This window comes from Trachinotus anak, unplaced genomic scaffold, assembly GCF_046630095.1.
Source record: "Trachinotus anak isolate AG129_WGS33_773 ecotype Australia unplaced genomic scaffold, CSIRO_AGI_Tana_v1 ptg000063l, whole genome shotgun sequence".
NCBI classification, from domain to species: Eukaryota; Metazoa; Chordata; class Actinopteri; order Carangiformes; family Carangidae; genus Trachinotus; species Trachinotus anak.
In genome coordinates, this window is record NW_027273914.1 from 52,501 (window position 1) to 73,052 (window position 20,552).

Sequence of the window (20,552 nt, forward strand, 5' to 3'; positions counted from 1 at the left end):
CTCGGTGTAACACTTTGAAAAATTTGCGGTCAAAGTTTTACACCGAGGAAGGTAAGAGAGGGGAAACTTCTAGTTTCGCCGACCGGTCCCCCTCTTTACCTTCCTCGGTGTAACACTTTGAAAAATTTGCGGTCAAAGTTTTACACCGAGGAAGGTAAGAGAGGGGAAACTTCTAGTTTCGCCGACCGGTCCCCCTCTTTACCTTCCTCGGTGTAACACTTTGAAAAATTTGCGGTCAAAGTTTTACACCGAGGAAGGTAAGAGAGGGGAAACTTCTAGTTTCGCCGACCGGTCCCCCTCTTTACCTTCCTCGGTGTAAGACTTTGAAAAACTGGCGGTCAAAGTTTTACACCGAGGAAGGTAAAGAGGGGAGTGGAGCGGAGACTCTAGATATTTGCCTTCTCCAAAGCCACATCCATGCTCCCCCTGTATCAGAGCTCCAGGGGCCAGGCTCATGGCCCAGCTTCTCCCCCTGTGATATTAAAGGCCCACACAGCACCTCCACAGGACCTCCACAGCCACACACACACACATGCCTCTCTGCCCCTGTGTCAGAGCTCCAGCACCCAGGCAGATCACCCAGCCACTGGCCCTGTGATATTAAAGGCCCACACAGCACCTCCACAGGACCTCCACAGCCACACATCCATGCCTCTCTCCCCCTGTGTCAGAGCTCCAGCACCCAGGCATATCACCCAGCCACTGGCCCTGTGACATTAAAGGGCCACACAGCACCTCCACAGCCACACACACATGCCTCTCTCCCCTGTATCAGAGCTCCAGGAGCCAGGCTCATGGCCCAGCTTCTCCCCCTGTGATATTAAAGGCCCACACAGCACCTCCACAGGACCTCCACAGCCACACATCCATGCCTCTCTCCCCCTGTGTCAGAGCTCCAGCACCCAGGCATATCACCCAGCCACTGGCCCTGTGATATTAAAGGGCCACACAGCACCTCCACAGGACCTCCACAGCCACACACACATGCTTCTCTCCCCTGTATCAGAGCTCCAGGGGCCAGGCTCATGGCCCAGCTTCTCCCCCTGTGATATTAAAGGCCCACACAGCACCTCCACAGGACCTCCACAGCCACACACCCATGCCTCTCTCCCCCTGTGTCAGAGCTCCAGCACCCAGGCATATCACCCAGCCACTGGCCCTGTGATATTAAAGGGCCACACAGCACCTCCACAGGACCTCCACAGCCACACACACATGCCTCTCTCCCCTGTATCAGAGCTCCAGGGGCCAGGCTCATGGCCCAGCTTCTCCCCCTGTGATATTAAAGGCCCACACAGCACCTCCACAGGACCTCCACAGCCACACACCCATGCCTCTCTCCCCCTGTGTCAGAGCTCCAGCACCCAGGCATATCACCCAGCCACTGGCCCTGTGATATTAAAGGGCCACACAGCACCTCCACAGGACCTCCACAGCCACACACACATGCCTCTCTCCCCTGTATCAGAGCTCCAGGGGCCAGGCTCATGGCCCAGCTTCTCCCCCTGTGATATTAAAGGCCCACACAGCACCTCCACAGGACCTCCACAGCCACACACACATGCCTCTCTCCCCTGTATCAGAGCTCCAGGAGCCAGGCTCATGGCCCAGCTTCTCCCCCTGTGATATTAAAGGCCCACACAGCACCTCCACAGGACCTCCACAGCCACACATCCATGCCTCTCTCCCCCTGTGTCAGAGCTCCAGGAGCCAGGCATATCACCCAGCCACTGGCCCTGTGATATTAAAGGGCCACACAGCACCTCCACAGGACCTCCACAGCCACACACACATGCTTCTCTCCCCTGTATCAGAGCTCCAGGGGCCAGGCTCATGGCCCAGCTTCTCCCCCTGTGATATTAAAGGCCCACACAGCACCTCCACAGGACCTCCACAGCCACACACACACATGCCTCTCTCCCCTGTATCAGAGCTCCAGGGGCCAGGCTCACGGCCCAGCTTCTCCCCCTGTGATATTAAAGGCCCACACAGCACCTCCACAGGACCTCCACAGCCACACACACATGCCTCTCTGCCCCTGTGTCAGAGCTCCAGCACCCAGGCATATCACCCAGCCACTGGCCCTGTGACATTAAAGGGCCACACAGGACCTCCACAGCCACACACACACATGCCTCTCTCCCCTGTATCAGAGCTCCAGGGGCCAGGCTCATGGCCCAGCTTCTCCCCCTGTGATATTAAAGGCCCACACAGCACCTCCACAGGACCTCCACAGCCACACACACATGCCTCTCTGGCCCTGTGTCAGAGCTCCAGCACCCAGGCATATCACCCAGCCACTGGCCCTGTGATATTAAAGGCCCACACAGCACCTCCACAGCCACACACACATGCCTCTCTCCCCTGTATCAGAGCTCCAGGGGCCAGGCTCATGGCCCAGCTTCTCCCCCTGTGATATTAAAGGCCCACACAGCACCTCCACAGGACCTCCACAGCCACACATCCATGCCTCTCTCCCCCTGTGTCAGAGCTCCAGGAGCCAGGCATATCACCCAGCCACTGGCCCTGTGATATTAAAGGCCCACACAGCACCTCCACAGCCACACATCCATGCCTCTCTCCCCTGTATCAGAGCTCCAGGAGCCAGGCTAATGGCCCAGCTTCTCCCCCTGTGATATTAAAGGCCCACACAGCACCTCCACAGGACCTCCACAGCCACACACACATGCCTCTCTCCCCTGTATCAGAGCTCCAGGGGCCAGGCTCATGGCCCAGCTTCTCCCCCTGTGATATTAAAGGCCCACACAGCACCTCCACAGGACCTCCACAGCCACACATCCATGCCTCTATCCCCCTGTGTCAGAGCTCCAGCACCCAGGCATATCACCCAGCCACTGGCCCTGTGACATTAAAGGGCCACACATCACCCCCATAGGACCTCCACAGCCACACACACATGCCTCTCTCCCCTGTATCAGAGCTCCAGCACCCAGGCTCATGGCCCAGCTTCTCCCCCTGTGATATTAAAGGGCCACACAGCACCTCCACAGGACCTCCACAGCCACACACCCATGCCTCTCTCCCCTGTATCAGAGCTCCAGGAGCCAGGCTCATGGCCCAGCTTCTCCCCCTGTGATATTAAAGGCCCACACAGCACCTCCACAGGACCTCCACAGCCACACACACATGCCTCTCTGGCCCTGTGTCAGAGCTCCAGCACCCAGGCATATCACCCAGCCACTGGCCCTGTGACATTAAAGGGCCACACAGCACCTCCACAGGACCTCCACAGCCACACACACATGCTTCTCTCCCCTGTATCAGAGCTCCAGGGGCCAGGCTCATGGCCCAGCTTCTCCCCCTGTGATATTAAAGGCCCACACAGCACCTCCACAGGACCTCCACAGCCACACACACACATGCCTCTCTCCCCTGTATCAGAGCTCCAGGAGCCAGGCATATCACCCAGCCACTGGCCCTGTGACATTAAAGGGCCACACATCACCCCCATAGGACCTCCACAGCCACACACACATGCCTCTCTCCCCTGTATCAGAGCTCCAGGGGCCAGGCTCATGGCCCAGCTTCTCCCCCTGTGATATTAAAGGGCCACACAGCACCTCCACAGGACCTCCACAGCCACACACACATGCCTCTCTCCCCTGTATCAGAGCTCCAGCACCCAGGCATATCACCCAGCCACTGGCCCTGTGACATTAAAGGGCCACACATCACCCCCATAGGACCTCCACAGCCACACACACATGCCTCTCTCCCCTGTATCAGAGCTCCAGGAGCCAGGCTCATGGCCCAGCTTCTCCCCCTGTGATATTAAAGGGCCACACAGCACCTCCACAGGACCTCCACAGCCACACACACATGCCTCTCTCCCCTGTATCAGAGCTCCAGGAGCCAGGCTCATGGCCCAGCTTCTCCCCCTGTGATATTAAAGGCCCACACAGCACCTCCACAGGACCTCCACAGCCACACACACATGCCTCTCTGGCCCTGTGTCAGAGCTCCAGCACCCAGGCATATCACCCAGCCACTGGCCCTGTGATATTAAAGGCCCACACAGCACCTCCACAGCCACACATCCATGCCTCTCTCCCCCTGTGTCAGAGCTCCAGCACCCAGGCATATCACCCAGCCACTGGCCCTGTGACATTAAAGGGCCACACAGCACCTCCACAGGACCTCCACAGCCACACACACATGCTTCTCTCCCCTGTATCAGAGCTCCAGGGGCCAGGCTCATGGCCCAGCTTCTCCCCCTGTGATATTAAAGGCCCACACAGCACCTCCACAGGACCTCCACAGCCACACACACATGCCTCTCTCCCCTGTATCAGAGCTCCAGCACCCAGGCATATCACCCAGCCACTGGCCCTGTGACATTAAAGGGCCACACATCACCCCCATAGGACCTCCACAGCCACACACACATGCCTCTCTCCCCTGTATCAGAGCTCCAGGAGCCAGGCTCATGGCCCAGCTTCTCCCCCTGTGATATTAAAGGGCCACACAGCACCTCCACAGGACCTCCACAGCCACACACACATGCCTCTCTCCCCTGTATCAGAGCTCCAGGAGCCAGGCTCATGGCCCAGCTTCTCCCCCTGTGATATTAAAGGCCCACACAGCACCTCCACAGGACCTCCACAGCCACACACACATGCCTCTCTGGCCCTGTGTCAGAGCTCCAGCACCCAGGCATATCACCCAGCCACTGGCCCTGTGATATTAAAGGCCCACACAGCACCTCCACAGCCACACATCCATGCCTCTCTCCCCCTGTGTCAGAGCTCCAGCACCCAGGCATATCACCCAGCCACTGGCCCTGTGACATTAAAGGGCCACACAGCACCTCCACAGGACCTCCACAGCCACACACACATGCTTCTCTCCCCTGTATCAGAGCTCCAGGGGCCAGGCTCATGGCCCAGCTTCTCCCCCTGTGATATTAAAGGCCCACACAGCACCTCCACAGGACCTCCACAGCCACACATCCATGCCTCTCTCCCCCTGTGTCAGAGCTCCAGGAGCCAGGCATATCACCCAGCCACTGGCCCTGTGATATTAAAGGGCCACACAGCACCTCCACAGGACCTCCACAGCCACACACACATGCTTCTCTCCCCTGTATCAGAGCTCCAGGGGCCAGGCTCATGGCCCAGCTTCTCCCCCTGTGATATTAAAGGCCCACACAGCACCTCCACAGGACCTCCACAGCCACACACCCATGCCTCTCTCCCCCTGTGTCAGAGCTCCAGCACCCAGGCATATCACCCAGCCACTGGCCCTGTGATATTAAAGGCCCACACAGCACCTCCACAGCCACACATCCATGCCTCTCTCCCCTGTATCAGAGCTCCAGGAGCCAGGCTAATGGCCCAGCTTCTCCCCCTGTGATATTAAAGGCCCACACAGCACCTCCACAGGACCTCCACAGCCACACACACATGCTTCTCTCCCCTGTATCAGAGCTCCAGGGGCCAGGCTCATGGCCCAGCTTCTCCCCCTGTGATATTAAAGGCCCACACAGCACCTCCACAGGACCTCCACAGCCACACACCCATGCCTCTCTCCCCCTGTGTCAGAGCTCCAGCACCCAGGCATATCACCCAGCCACTGGCCCTGTGACATTAAAGGGCCACACATCACCCCCATAGGACCTCCACAGCCACACACACATGCCTCTCTCCCCTGTATCAGAGCTCCAGCACCCAGGCTCATGGCCCAGCTTCTCCCCCTGTGATATTAAAGGGCCACACAGCACCTCCACAGGACCTCCACAGCCACACACCCATGCCTCTCTCCCCTGTATCAGAGCTCCAGGAGCCAGGCTCATGGCCCAGCTTCTCCCCCTGTGATATTAAAGGCCCACACAGCACCTCCACAGGACCTCCACAGCCACACACACATGCCTCTCTGGCCCTGTGTCAGAGCTCCAGCACCCAGGCATATCACCCAGCCACTGGCCCTGTGACATTAAAGGGCCACACAGCACCTCCACAGGACCTCCACAGCCACACACACATGCTTCTCTCCCCTGTATCAGAGCTCCAGGGGCCAGGCTCATGGCCCAGCTTCTCCCCCTGTGATATTAAAGGCCCACACAGCACCTCCACAGGACCTCCACAGCCACACACACACATGCCTCTCTCCCCTGTATCAGAGCTCCAGGAGCCAGGCATATCACCCAGCCACTGGCCCTGTGACATTAAAGGGCCACACAGCACCTCCACAGCCACACACACATGCCTCTCTCCCCTGTATCAGAGCTCCAGGAGCCAGGCTAATGGCCCAGCTTCTCCCCCTGTGATATTAAAGGGCCACACAGCACCTCCACAGGACCTCCACAGCCACACACACATGCCTCTCTGCCCCTGTGTCAGAGCTCCAGCACCCAGGCATATCACCCAGCCACTGGCCCTGTGACATTAAAGGGCCACACATCACCCCCATAGGACCTCCACAGCCACACACACATGCCTCTCTCCCCTGTATCAGAGCTCCAGGGGCCAGGCTCATGGCCCAGCTTCTCCCCCTGTGATATTAAAGGGCCACACAGCACCTCCACAGGACCTCCACAGCCACACACACATGCCTCTCTCCCCTGTATCAGAGCTCCAGCACCCAGGCATATCACCCAGCCACTGGCCCTGTGACATTAAAGGGCCACACATCACCCCCATAGGACCTCCACAGCCACACACACATGCCTCTCTCCCCTGTATCAGAGCTCCAGGAGCCAGGCTCATGGCCCAGCTTCTCCCCCTGTGATATTAAAGGCCCACACAGCACCTCCACAGGACCTCCAAAGCCACACACACATGCCTCTCTGGCCCTGTGTCAGAGCTCCAGCACCCAGGCATATCACCCAGCCACTGGCCCTGTGATATTAAAGGCCCACACAGCACCTCCACAGCCACACATCCATGCCTCTCTCCCCCTGTGTCAGAGCTCCAGCACCCAGGCATATCACCCAGCCACTGGCCCTGTGACATTAAAGGGCCACACAGCACCTCCACAGGACCTCCACAGCCACACACACATGCTTCTCTCCCCTGTATCAGAGCTCCAGGGGCCAGGCTCATGGCCCAGCTTCTCCCCCTGTGATATTAAAGGCCCACACAGCACCTCCACAGGACCTCCACAGCCACACATCCATGCCTCTCTCCCCCTGTGTCAGAGCTCCAGGAGCCAGGCATATCACCCAGCCACTGGCCCTGTGATATTAAAGGCCCACACAGCACCTCCACAGCCACACATCCATGCCTCTCTCCCCTGTATCAGAGCTCCAGGAGCCAGGCTAATGGCCCAGCTTCTCCCCCTGTGATATTAAAGGCCCACACAGCACCTCCACAGGACCTCCACAGCCACACACACACATGCCTCTCTCCCCTGTATCAGAGCTCCAGGAGCCAGGCTAATGGCCCAGCTTCTCCCCCTGTGATATTAAAGGGCCACACAGCACCTCCACAGGACCTCCACAGCCACACACACATGCCTCTCTGCCCCTGTGTCAGAGCTCCAGCACCCAGGCATATCACCCAGCCACTGGCCCTGTGACATTAAAGGGCCACACATCACCCCCATAGGACCTCCACAGCCACACACACATGCCTCTCTCCCCTGTATCAGAGCTCCAGGAGCCAGGCTCATGGCCCAGCTTCTCCCCCTGTGATATTAAAGGGCCACACAGCACCTCCACAGGACCTCCACAGCCACACACACATGCCTCTCTCCCCTGTATCAGAGCTCCAGCACCCAGGCATATCACCCAGCCACTGGCCCTGTGACATTAAAGGGCCACACATCACCCCCATAGGACCTCCACAGCCACACACACATGCCTCTCTCCCCTGTATCAGAGCTCCAGGAGCCAGGCTCATGGCCCAGCTTCTCCCCCTGTGATATTAAAGGGCCACACAGCACCTCCACAGGACCTCCACAGCCACACACACATGCCTCTCTCCCCTGTATCAGAGCTCCAGGAGCCAGGCTCATGGCCCAGCTTCTCCCCCTGTGATATTAAAGGCCCACACAGCACCTCCACAGGACCTCCACAGCCACACACACATGCCTCTCTGGCCCTGTGTCAGAGCTCCAGCACCCAGGCATATCACCCAGCCACTGGCCCTGTGATATTAAAGGCCCACACAGCACCTCCACAGCCACACATCCATGCCTCTCTCCCCCTGTGTCAGAGCTCCAGCACCCAGGCATATCACCCAGCCACTGGCCCTGTGACATTAAAGGGCCACACAGCACCTCCACAGGACCTCCACAGCCACACACACATGCTTCTCTCCCCTGTATCAGAGCTCCAGGGGCCAGGCTCATGGCCCAGCTTCTCCCCCTGTGATATTAAAGGCCCACACAGCACCTCCACAGGACCTCCACAGCCACACATCCATGCCTCTCTCCCCCTGTGTCAGAGCTCCAGGAGCCAGGCATATCACCCAGCCACTGGCCCTGTGATATTAAAGGGCCACACAGCACCTCCACAGGACCTCCACAGCCACACACACATGCTTCTCTCCCCTGTATCAGAGCTCCAGGGGCCAGGCTCATGGCCCAGCTTCTCCCCCTGTGATATTAAAGGCCCACACAGCACCTCCACAGGACCTCCACAGCCACACACCCATGCCTCTCTCCCCCTGTGTCAGAGCTCCAGCACCCAGGCATATCACCCAGCCACTGGCCCTGTGATATTAAAGGCCCACACAGCACCTCCACAGCCACACATCCATGCCTCTCTCCCCTGTATCAGAGCTCCAGGAGCCAGGCTAATGGCCCAGCTTCTCCCCCTGTGATATTAAAGGCCCACACAGCACCTCCACAGGACCTCCACAGCCACACATCCATGCCTCTATCCCCCTGTGTCAGAGCTCCAGCACCCAGGCATATCACCCAGCCACTGGCCCTGTGACATTAAAGGGCCACACATCACCCCCATAGGACCTCCACAGCCACACACACATGCCTCTCTCCCCTGTATCAGAGCTCCAGCACCCAGGCTCATGGCCCAGCTTCTCCCCCTGTGATATTAAAGGGCCACACAGCACCTCCACAGGACCTCCACAGCCACACACCCATGCCTCTCTCCCCTGTATCAGAGCTCCAGGAGCCAGGCTCATGGCCCAGCTTCTCCCCCTGTGATATTAAAGGCCCACACAGCACCTCCACAGGACCTCCACAGCCACACACACATGCCTCTCTGGCCCTGTGTCAGAGCTCCAGCACCCAGGCATATCACCCAGCCACTGGCCCTGTGACATTAAAGGGCCACACAGCACCTCCACAGGACCTCCACAGCCACACACACATGCTTCTCTCCCCTGTATCAGAGCTCCAGGGGCCAGGCTCATGGCCCAGCTTCTCCCCCTGTGATATTAAAGGCCCACACAGCACCTCCACAGGACCTCCACAGCCACACACACACATGCCTCTCTCCCCTGTATCAGAGCTCCAGGAGCCAGGCATATCACCCAGCCACTGGCCCTGTGACATTAAAGGGCCACACAGCACCTCCACAGCCACACACACATGCCTCTCTCCCCTGTATCAGAGCTCCAGGAGCCAGGCTAATGGCCCAGCTTCTCCCCCTGTGATATTAAAGGGCCACACAGCACCTCCACAGGACCTCCACAGCCACACACACATGCCTCTCTGCCCCTGTGTCAGAGCTCCAGCACCCAGGCATATCACCCAGCCACTGGCCCTGTGACATTAAAGGGCCACACATCACCCCCATAGGACCTCCACAGCCACACACACATGCCTCTCTCCCCTGTATCAGAGCTCCAGGGGCCAGGCTCATGGCCCAGCTTCTCCCCCTGTGATATTAAAGGGCCACACAGCACCTCCACAGGACCTCCACAGCCACACACACATGCCTCTCTCCCCTGTATCAGAGCTCCAGCACCCAGGCATATCACCCAGCCACTGGCCCTGTGACATTAAAGGGCCACACATCACCCCCATAGGACCTCCACAGCCACACACACATGCCTCTCTCCCCTGTATCAGAGCTCCAGGAGCCAGGCTCATGGCCCAGCTTCTCCCCCTGTGATATTAAAGGCCCACACAGCACCTCCACAGGACCTCCAAAGCCACACACACATGCCTCTCTGGCCCTGTGTCAGAGCTCCAGCACCCAGGCATATCACCCAGCCACTGGCCCTGTGATATTAAAGGCCCACACAGCACCTCCACAGCCACACATCCATGCCTCTCTCCCCCTGTGTCAGAGCTCCAGCACCCAGGCATATCACCCAGCCACTGGCCCTGTGACATTAAAGGGCCACACAGCACCTCCACAGGACCTCCACAGCCACACACACATGCTTCTCTCCCCTGTATCAGAGCTCCAGGGGCCAGGCTCATGGCCCAGCTTCTCCCCCTGTGATATTAAAGGCCCACACAGCACCTCCACAGGACCTCCACAGCCACACATCCATGCCTCTCTCCCCCTGTGTCAGAGCTCCAGGAGCCAGGCATATCACCCAGCCACTGGCCCTGTGATATTAAAGGCCCACACAGCACCTCCACAGCCACACATCCATGCCTCTCTCCCCTGTATCAGAGCTCCAGGAGCCAGGCTAATGGCCCAGCTTCTCCCCCTGTGATATTAAAGGCCCACACAGCACCTCCACAGGACCTCCACAGCCACACACACATGCCTCTCTCCCCTGTATCAGAGCTCCAGGGGCCAGGCTCATGGCCCAGCTTCTCCCCCTGTGATATTAAAGGCCCACACAGCACCTCCACAGGACCTCCACAGCCACACATCCATGCCTCTATCCCCCTGTGTCAGAGCTCCAGCACCCAGGCATATCACCCAGCCACTGGCCCTGTGACATTAAAGGGCCACACATCACCCCCATAGGACCTCCACAGCCACACACACATGCCTCTCTCCCCTGTATCAGAGCTCCAGGAGCCAGGCTCATGGCCCAGCTTCTCCCCCTGTGATATTAAAGGCCCACACAGCACCTCCACAGGACCTCCACAGCCACACACACATGCCTCTCTGGCCCTGTGTCAGAGCTCCAGCACCCAGGCATATCACCCAGCCACTGGCCCTGTGACATTAAAGGGCCACACAGCACCTCCACAGGACCTCCACAGCCACACACACATGCTTCTCTCCCCTGTATCAGAGCTCCAGGGGCCAGGCTCATGGCCCAGCTTCTCCCCCTGTGATATTAAAGGCCCACACAGCACCTCCACAGGACCTCCACAGCCACACACACACATGCCTCTCTCCCCTGTATCAGAGCTCCAGGAGCCAGGCTAATGGCCCAGCTTCTCCCCCTGTGATATTAAAGGGCCACACAGCACCTCCACAGGACCTCCACAGCCACACACACATGCCTCTCTGCCCCTGTGTCAGAGCTCCAGCACCCAGGCATATCACCCAGCCACTGGCCCTGTGACATTAAAGGGCCACACATCACCCCCATAGGACCTCCACAGCCACACACACATGCCTCTCTCCCCTGTATCAGAGCTCCAGGAGCCAGGCTCATGGCCCAGCTTCTCCCCCTGTGATATTAAAGGGCCACACAGCACCTCCACAGGACCTCCACAGCCACACACACATGCCTCTCTCCCCTGTATCAGAGCTCCAGGAGCCAGGCTCATGGCCCAGCTTCTCCCCCTGTGATATTAAAGGCCCACACAGCACCTCCACAGGACCTCCAAAGCCACACACACATGCCTCTCTGGCCCTGTGTCAGAGCTCCAGCACCCAGGCATATCACCCAGCCACTGGCCCTGTGATATTAAAGGCCCACACAGCACCTCCACAGCCACACATCCATGCCTCTCTCCCCCTGTGTCAGAGCTCCAGCACCCAGGCATATCACCCAGCCACTGGCCCTGTGACATTAAAGGGCCACACAGCACCTCCACAGGACCTCCACAGCCACACACACATGCTTCTCTCCCCTGTATCAGAGCTCCAGGGGCCAGGCTCATGGCCCAGCTTCTCCCCCTGTGATATTAAAGGCCCACACAGCACCTCCACAGCCACACATCCATGCCTCTCTCCCCCTGTGTCAGAGCTCCAGCACCCAGGCATATCACCCAGCCACTGGCCCTGTGACATTAAAGGGCCACACAGCACCTCCACAGGACCTCCACAGCCACACACACATGCTTCTCTCCCCTGTATCAGAGCTCCAGGGGCCAGGCTCATGGCCCAGCTTCTCCCCCTGTGATATTAAAGGCCCACACAGCACCTCCACAGGACCTCCACAGCCACACACACATGCCTCTCTCCCCTGTATCAGAGCTCCAGCACCCAGGCATATCACCCAGCCACTGGCCCTGTGACATTAAAGGGCCACACATCACCCCCATAGGACCTCCACAGCCACACACACATGCCTCTCTCCCCTGTATCAGAGCTCCAGGAGCCAGGCTCATGGCCCAGCTTCTCCCCCTGTGATATTAAAGGGCCACACAGCACCTCCACAGGACCTCCACAGCCACACACACATGCCTCTCTCCCCTGTATCAGAGCTCCAGGAGCCAGGCTCATGGCCCAGCTTCTCCCCCTGTGATATTAAAGGCCCACACAGCACCTCCACAGGACCTCCACAGCCACACACACATGCCTCTCTGGCCCTGTGTCAGAGCTCCAGCACCCAGGCATATCACCCAGCCACTGGCCCTGTGATATTAAAGGCCCACACAGCACCTCCACAGCCACACATCCATGCCTCTCTCCCCCTGTGTCAGAGCTCCAGCACCCAGGCATATCACCCAGCCACTGGCCCTGTGACATTAAAGGGCCACACAGCACCTCCACAGGACCTCCACAGCCACACACACATGCTTCTCTCCCCTGTATCAGAGCTCCAGGGGCCAGGCTCATGGCCCAGCTTCTCCCCCTGTGATATTAAAGGCCCACACAGCACCTCCACAGGACCTCCACAGCCACACATCCATGCCTCTCTCCCCCTGTGTCAGAGCTCCAGGAGCCAGGCATATCACCCAGCCACTGGCCCTGTGATATTAAAGGGCCACACAGCACCTCCACAGGACCTCCACAGCCACACACACATGCTTCTCTCCCCTGTATCAGAGTTCCAGGGGCCAGGCTCATGGCCCAGCTTCTCCCCCTGTGATATTAAAGGCCCACACAGCACCTCCACAGGACCTCCACAGCCACACACCCATGCCTCTCTCCCCCTGTGTCAGAGCTCCAGCACCCAGGCATATCACCCAGCCACTGGCCCTGTGATATTAAAGGCCCACACAGCACCTCCACAGCCACACATCCATGCCTCTCTCCCCTGTATCAGAGCTCCAGGAGCCAGGCTAATGGCCCAGCTTCTCCCCCTGTGATATTAAAGGCCCACACAGCACCTCCACAGGACCTCCACAGCCACACATCCATGCCTCTATCCCCCTGTGTCAGAGCTCCAGCACCCAGGCATATCACCCAGCCACTGGCCCTGTGACATTAAAGGGCCACACATCACCCCCATAGGACCTCCACAGCCACACACACATGCCTCTCTCCCCTGTATCAGAGCTCCAGCACCCAGGCTCATGGCCCAGCTTCTCCCCCTGTGATATTAAAGGGCCACACAGCACCTCCACAGGACCTCCACAGCCACACACCCATGCCTCTCTCCCCTGTATCAGAGCTCCAGGAGCCAGGCTCATGGCCCAGCTTCTCCCCCTGTGATATTAAAGGCCCACACAGCACCTCCACAGGACCTCCACAGCCACACACACATGCCTCTCTGGCCCTGTGTCAGAGCTCCAGCACCCAGGCATATCACCCAGCCACTGGCCCTGTGACATTAAAGGGCCACACAGCACCTCCACAGGACCTCCACAGCCACACACACATGCTTCTCTCCCCTGTATCAGAGCTCCAGGGGCCAGGCTCATGGCCCAGCTTCTCCCCCTGTGATATTAAAGGCCCACACAGCACCTCCACAGGACCTCCACAGCCACACACACACATGCCTCTCTCCCCTGTATCAGAGCTCCAGGAGCCAGGCATATCACCCAGCCACTGGCCCTGTGACATTAAAGGGCCACACAGCACCTCCACAGCCACACACACATGCCTCTCTCCCCTGTATCAGAGCTCCAGGAGCCAGGCTAATGGCCCAGCTTCTCCCCCTGTGATATTAAAGGGCCACACAGCACCTCCACAGGACCTCCACAGCCACACACACATGCCTCTCTGCCCCTGTGTCAGAGCTCCAGCACCCAGTCATATCACCCAGCCACTGGCCCTGTGACATTAAAGGGCCACACATCACCCCCATAGGACCTCCACAGCCACACACACACATGCCTCTCTCCCCTGTATCAGAGCTCCAGGGGCCAGGCTCATGGCCCAGCTTCTCCCCCTGTGATATTAAAGGGCCACACAGCACCTCCACAGGACCTCCACAGCCACACACACATGCCTCTCTCCCCTGTATCAGAGCTCCAGCACCCAGGCATATCACCCAGCCACTGGCCCTGTGACATTAAAGGGCCACACATCACCCCCATAGGACCTCCACAGCCACACACACATGCCTCTCTCCCCTGTATCAGAGCTCCAGGAGCCAGGCTCATGGCCCAGCTTCTCCCCCTGTGATATTAAAGGGCCACACAGCACCTCCACAGGACCTCCACAGCCACACACACATGCCTCTCTCCCCTGTATCAGAGCTCCAGGAGCCAGGCTCATGGCCCAGCTTCTCCCCCTGTGATATTAAAGGCCCACACAGCACCTCCACAGGACCTCCAAAGCCACACACACATGCCTCTCTGGCCCTGTGTCAGAGCTCCAGCACCCAGGCATATCACCCAGCCACTGGCCCTGTGATATTAAAGGCCCACACAGCACCTCCACAGCCACACATCCATGCCTCTCTCCCCCTGTGTCAGAGCTCCAGCACCCAGGCATATCACCCAGCCACTGGCCCTGTGACATTAAAGGGCCACACAGCACCTCCACAGGACCTCCACAGCCACACACACATGCTTCTCTCCCCTGTATCAGAGCTCCAGGGGCCAGGCTCATGGCCCAGCTTCTCCCCCTGTGATATTAAAGGCCCACACAGCACCTCCACAGGACCTCCACAGCCACACATCCATGCCTCTCTCCCCCTGTGTCAGAGCTCCAGGAGCCAGGCATATCACCCAGCCACTGGCCCTGTGATATTAAAGGGCCACACAGCACCTCCACAGGACCTCCACAGCCACACACACATGCTTCTCTCCCCTGTATCAGAGCTCCAGGGGCCAGGCTCATGGCCCAGCTTCTCCCCCTGTGATATTAAAGGCCCACACAGCACCTCCACAGGACCTCCACAGCCACACACCCATGCCTCTCTCCCCCTGTGTCAGAGCTCCAGCACCCAGGCATATCACCCAGCCACTGGCCCTGTGATATTAAAGGCCCACACAGCACCTCCACAGCCACACATCCATGCCTCTCTCCCCTGTATCAGAGCTCCAGGAGCCAGGCTAATGGCCCAGCTTCTCCCCCTGTGATATTAAAGGCCCACACAGCACCTCCACAGGACCTCCACAGCCACACACACATGCCTCTCTCCCCTGTATCAGAGCTCCAGGGGCCAGGCTCATGGCCCAGCTTCTCCCCCTGTGATATTAAAGGCCCACACAGCACCTCCACAGGACCTCCACAGCCACACATCCATGCCTCTATCCCCCTGTGTCAGAGCTCCAGCACCCAGGCATATCACCCAGCCACTGGCCCTGTGACATTAAAGGGCCACACATCACCCCCATAGGACCTCCACAGCCACACACACATGCCTCTCTCCCCTGTATCAGAGCTCCAGCACCCAGGCTCATGGCCCAGCTTCTCCCCCTGTGATATTAAAGGGCCACACAGCACCTCCACAGGACCTCCACAGCCACACACCCATGCCTCTCTCCCCTGTATCAGAGCTCCAGGAGCCAGGCTCATGGCCCAGCTTCTCCCCCTGTGATATTAAAGGCCCACACAGCACCTCCACAGGACCTCCACAGCCACACACACATGCCTCTCTGGCCCTGTGTCAGAGCTCCAGCACCCAGGCATATCACCCAGCCACTGGCCCTGTGACATTAAAGGGCCACACAGCACCTCCACAGGACCTCCACAGCCACACACACATGCTTCTCTCCCCTGTATCAGAGCTCCAGGGGCCAGGCTCATGGCCCAGCTTCTCCCCCTGTGATATTAAAGGCCCACACAGCACCTCCACAGGACCTCCACAGCCACACACACACATGCCTCTCTCCCCTGTATCAGAGCTCCAGGAGCCAGGCATATCACCCAGCCACTGGCCCTGTGACATTAAAGGGCCACACAGCACCTCCACAGCCACACACACATGCCTCTCTCCCCTGTATCAGAGCTCCAGGAGCCAGGCTAATGGCCCAGCTTCTCCCCCTGTGATATTAAAGGGCCACACAGCACCTCCACAGGACCTCCACAGCCACACACACATGCCTCTCTGCCCCTGTGTCAGAGCTCCAGCACCCAGGCATATCACCCAGCCACTGGCCCTGTGACATTAAAGGGCCACACATCACCCCCATAGGACCTCCACAGCCACACACACATGCCTCTCTCCCCTGTATCAGAGCTCCAGGGGCCAGGCTCATGGCCCAGCTTCTCCCCCTGTGATATTAAAGGGCCACACAGCACCTCCACAGGACCTCCACAGCCACACACACATGCCTCTCTCCCCTGTATCAGAGCTCCAGCACCCAGGCATATCACCCAGCCACTGGCCCTGTGACATTAAAGGGCCACACATCACCCCCATAGGACCTCCACAGCCACACACACATGCCTCTCTCCCCTGTATCAGAGCTCCAGGAGCCAGGCTCATGGCCCAGCTTCTCCCCCTGTGATATTAAAGGCCCACACAGCACCTCCACAGGACCTCCAAAGCCACACACACATGCCTCTCTGGCCCTGTGTCAGAGCTCCAGCACCCAGGCATATCACCCAGCCACTGGCCCTGTGATATTAAAGGCCCACACAGCACCTCCACAGCCACACATCCATGCCTCTCTCCCCCTGTGTCAGAGCTCCAGCACCCAGGCATATCACCCAGCCACTGGCCCTGTGACATTAAAGGGCCACACAGCACCTCCACAGGACCTCCACAGCCACACACACATGCTTCTCTCCCCTGTATCAGAGCTCCAGGGGCCAGGCTCATGGCCCAGCTTCTCCCCCTGTGATATTAAAGGCCCACACAGCACCTCCACAGGACCTCCACAGCCACACATCCATGCCTCTCTCCCCCTGTGTCAGAGCTCCAGGAGCCAGGCATATCACCCAGCCACTGGCCCTGTGATATTAAAGGCCCACACAGCACCTCCACAGCCACACATCCATGCCTCTCTCCCCTGTATCAGAGCTCCAGGAGCCAGGCTAATGGCCCAGCTTCTCCCCCTGTGATATTAAAGGCCCACACAGCACCTCCACAGGACCTCCACAGCCACACACACATGCCTCTCTCCCCTGTATCAGAGCTCCAGGGGCCAGGCTCATGGCCCAGCTTCTCCCCCTGTGATATTAAAGGCCCACACAGCACCTCCACAGGACCTCCACAGCCACACATCCATGCCTCTATCCCCCTGTGTCAGAGCTCCAGCACCCAGGCATATCACCCAGCCACTGGCCCTGTGACATTAAAGGGCCACACAGCACCTCCACAGGACCTCCACAGCCACACACACATGCTTCTCTCCCCTGTATCAGAGCTCCAGGGGCCAGGCTCATGGCCCAGCTTCTCCCCCTGTGATATTAAAGGCCCACACAGCACCTCCACAGGACCTCCACAGCCACACACACACATGCCTCTCTCCCCTGTATCAGAGCTCCAGGAGCCAGGCTAATGGCCCAGCTTCTCCCCCTGTGATATTAAAGGGCCACACAGCACCTCCACAGGACCTCCACAGCCACACACACATGCCTCTCTGCCCCTGTGTCAGAGCTCCAGCACCCAGGCATATCACCCAGCCACTGGCCCTGTGACATTAAAGGGCCACACATCACCCCCATAGGACCTCCACAGCCACACACACATGCCTCTCTCCCCTGTATCAGAGCTCCAGGAGCCAGGCTCATGGCCCAGCTTCTCCCCCTGTGATATTAAAGGGCCACACAGCACCTCCACAGGACCTCCACAGCCACACACACATGCCTCTCTCCCCTGTATCAGAGCTCCAGGAGCCAGGCTCATGGCCCAGCTTCTCCCCCTGTGATATTAAAGGCCCACACAGCACCTCCACAGGACCTCCAAAGCCACACACACATGCCTCTCTGGCCCTGTGTCAGAGCTCCAGCACCCAGGCATATCACCCAGCCACTGGCCCTGTGATATTAAAGGCCCACACAGCACCTCCACAGCCACACATCCATGCCTCTCTCCCCCTGTGTCAGAGCTCCAGCACCCAGGCATATCACCCAGCCACTGGCCCTGTGACATTAAAGGGCCACACAGCACCTCCACAGGACCTCCACAGCCACACACACATGCTTCTCTCCCCTGTATCAGAGCTCCAGGGGCCAGGCTCATGGCCCAGCTTCTCCCCCTGTGATATTAAAGGCCCACACAGCACCTCCACAGCCACACATCCATGCCTCTCTCCCCCTGTGTCAGAGCTCCAGCACCCAGGCATATCACCCAGCCACTGGCCCTGTGACATTAAAGGGCCACACAGCACCTCCACAGGACCTCCACAGCCACACACACATGCTTCTCTCCCCTGTATCAGAGCTCCAGGGGCCAGGCTCATGGCCCAGCTTCTCCCCCTGTGATATTAAAGGCCCACACAGCACCTCCACAGGACCTCCACAGCCACACACACATGCCTCTCTCCCCTGTATCAGAGCTCCAGCACCCAGGCATATCACCCAGCCACTGGCCCTGTGACATTAAAGGGCCACACATCACCCCCATAGGACCTCCACAGCCACACACACATGCCTCTCTCCCCTGTATCAGAGCTCCAGGAGCCAGGCTCATGGCCCAGCTTCTCCCCCTGTGATATTAAAGGGCCACACAGCACCTCCACAGGACCTCCACAGCCACACACACATGCCTCTCTCCCCTGTATCAGAGCTCCAGGAGCCAGGCTCATGGCCCAGCTTCTCCCCCTGTGATATTAAAGGCCCACACAGCACCTCCACAGGACCTCCACAGCCACACACACATGCCTCTCTGGCCCTGTGTCAGAGCTCCAGCACCCAGGCATATCACCCAGCCACTGGCCCTGTGATATTAAAGGCCCACACAGCACCTCCACAGCCACACATCCATGCCTCTCTCCCCCTGTGTCAGAGCTCCAGCACCCAGGCATATCACCCAGCCACTGGCCCTGTGACATTAAAGGGCCACACAGCACCTCCACAGGACCTCCACAGCCACACACACATGCTTCTCTCCCCTGTATCAGAGCTCCAGGGGCCAGGCTCATGGCCCAGCTTCTCCCCCTGTGATATTAAAGGCCCACACAGCACCTCCACAGGACCTCCACAGCCACACATCCATGCCTCTCTCCCCCTGTGTCAGAGCTCCAGGAGCCAGGCATATCACCCAGCCACTGGCCCTGTGATATTAAAGGGCCACACAGCACCTCCACAGGACCTCCACAGCCACACACACATGCTTCTCTCCCCTGTATCAGAGTTCCAGGGGCCAGGCTCATGGCCCAGCTTCTCCCCCTGTGATATTAAAGGCCCACACAGCACCTCCACAGGACCTCCACAGCCACACACCCATGCCTCTCTCCCCCTGTGTCAGAGCTCCAGCACCCAGGCATATCACCCAGCCACTGGCCCTGTGATATTAAAGGCCCACACAGCACCTCCACAGCCACACATCCATGCCTCTCTCCCCTGTATCAGAGCTCCAGGAGCCAGGCTAATGGCCCAGCTTCTCCCCCTGTGATATTAAAGGCCCACACAGCACCTCCACAGGACCTCCACAGCCACACATCCATGCCTCTATCCCCCTGTGTCAGAGCTCCAGCACCCAGGCATATCACCCAGCCACTGGCCCTGTGACATTAAAGGGCCACACATCACCCCCATAGGACCTCCACAGCCACACACACATGCCTCTCTCCCCTGTATCAGAGCTCCAGCACCCAGGCTCATGGCCCAGCTTCTCCCCCTGTGATATTAAAGGGCCACACAGCACCTCCACAGGACCTCCACAGCCACACACCCATGCCTCTCTCCCCTGTATCAGAGCTCCAGGAGCCAGGCTCATGGCCCAGCTTCTCCCCCTGTGATATTAAAGGCCCACACAGCACCTCCACAGGACCTCCACAGCCACACACACATGCCTCTCTGGCCCTGTGTCAGAGCTCCAGCACCCAGGCATATCACCCAGCCACTGGCCCTGTGACATTAAAGGGCCACACAGCACCTCCACAGGACCTCCACAGCCACACACACATGCTTCTCTCCCCTGTATCAGAGCTCCAGGGGCCAGGCTCATGGCCCAGCTTCTCCCCCTGTGATATTAAAGGCCCACACAGCACCTCCACAGGACCTCCACAGCCACACACACACATGCCTC